Raw genomic sequence first — 1483 nt, forward strand, 5'->3', positions numbered from 1 at the left:
AGGATCATAGGCTTCTTCTTCAGAAGATGCCTCTTGAGTACTGTTGGATGCAGCTTGCATTCCATGCAGACTCTGAGAGATCATATTGACTTGCTGAGTCAATATTTTATTCTGAGCCAATATGGCATTCAGAGTATCAACCTCAAGAACTCCCTTCTTCATAGGCGTCCCATTGCTTACAGGATTCCTTTCAGAAGTGTACATGAACTGGTTATTAGCAACCATGTCAATGAGTTCTTGAGCTTCTGCAGGCGTTTTCTTTAGGTGAATGGATCCACCTGCAGAAGTATCCAATGACATCTTTGATAACTCAGATAAACCATCATAGAATATATCCAGGATGGTCCATTCTGAAAGCATGTCAGAAGGACACTTTTTGGTCAACTGTTTGTATCTTTCCCAAGCTTCATAGAGGGATTCACCTTCTTTCTGTCTGAAGGTTTGAACATCAGCTCTAAGCTTGCTCAACTTTTGAGGAGGAAAGTACTTGGCTAAGAAAGCCGTGACCAGCTTATCCCAAGAGTTCAGGCTGTCTTTGGGTTGAGAATCCAACCATAATCTAGCTCTGTCTCTTACAGCAAAAGGGAAAAGCATGAGCCTGTAGACTTCAGGATCTATTCCATTAGTCTTAACAGTATCACATATCTGCAAGAATTCAGTTAAGAACTGAAAAGGATCTTCAGATGGAAGTCCATGAAACTTGCAGTTCTACTGCATCAGAGAAACTAATTGAGGTTTCAGCTCAAAGTTGTTTGCTCCAATGGCAGGGATGGAGATGCTTCTTCCATGTAAATTGGAATTAGGTGCAGTAAAGTCACCAAGCATCTTCCTTACATTATTATTATTTTCGGCTGCCATCTCCTCTGCCTGTTCGAAAATTTCTGAAAGGTTATCTCTGGATTGTTGTATTTTAGCTTCTCTTAATTTTCTCTTCAGAGTCCTTTCAGGTTCTGGATCTGCTTCCACAAGAATGTTCTTATCCTTGCTCCTGCTCATATGACAAGGAAGAATGGCCAGGAAAATGATAATAATAATAGAGATCCTTTATACCACAGTATAGGGATCCCTTTGTGAGTGGAAGAAAAGAGGAAGAGATAAAGAATGTGATGTAAAGGAAGAAATGCAACTGTACAAATGGAAGAGATGTGAGATGAGATGTTAGGATATGAATGAATAAATAGAATGAGATGGGGGAAGAATAATTTTCGAAAATTATTTTGAAAAAGGGTTAGTGATTTTTGAAAATTGGTTTTTGAAAATTGTTAGTTTTTTTTTTTTTCGAAAATTTTTTGAAATCAAAAATAAAAAATAAAATTAATTAGTTAATTAAAAAGAAATTTTTGAAAAAGGGGGAGATATTTTCGAAAATTAGAGAGAGAGAGAGAGTTAGTTAGGTAGTTGTGAAAAAGTTAAGAAACAAACAAAAAGTTAGTTAGTTAGTTGAAACAAATTTTTGAAAACCAATTTTGAAAAGATAGGTAGT

At 36.4% G+C, this 1483-nt stretch overlaps 1 non-coding gene across 1 annotated transcript; it reads left to right on the forward strand.

Moving 5' to 3' along the window:
• Positions 1–354: 354 nt before the first annotated feature.
• Positions 355–462, forward strand: LOC112752436 (small nucleolar RNA R71). Its single transcript, XR_003176873.1, has one exon. It is a non-coding gene; the product is annotated as a small nucleolar RNA R71 (small nucleolar RNA).
• Positions 463–1483: the final 1021 nt, after the last annotated feature.

This window comes from Arachis hypogaea, chromosome 15 (genome assembly GCF_003086295.3).
Source record: "Arachis hypogaea cultivar Tifrunner chromosome 15, arahy.Tifrunner.gnm2.J5K5, whole genome shotgun sequence".
Taxonomy (NCBI): Eukaryota; Viridiplantae; Streptophyta; class Magnoliopsida; order Fabales; family Fabaceae; genus Arachis; species Arachis hypogaea.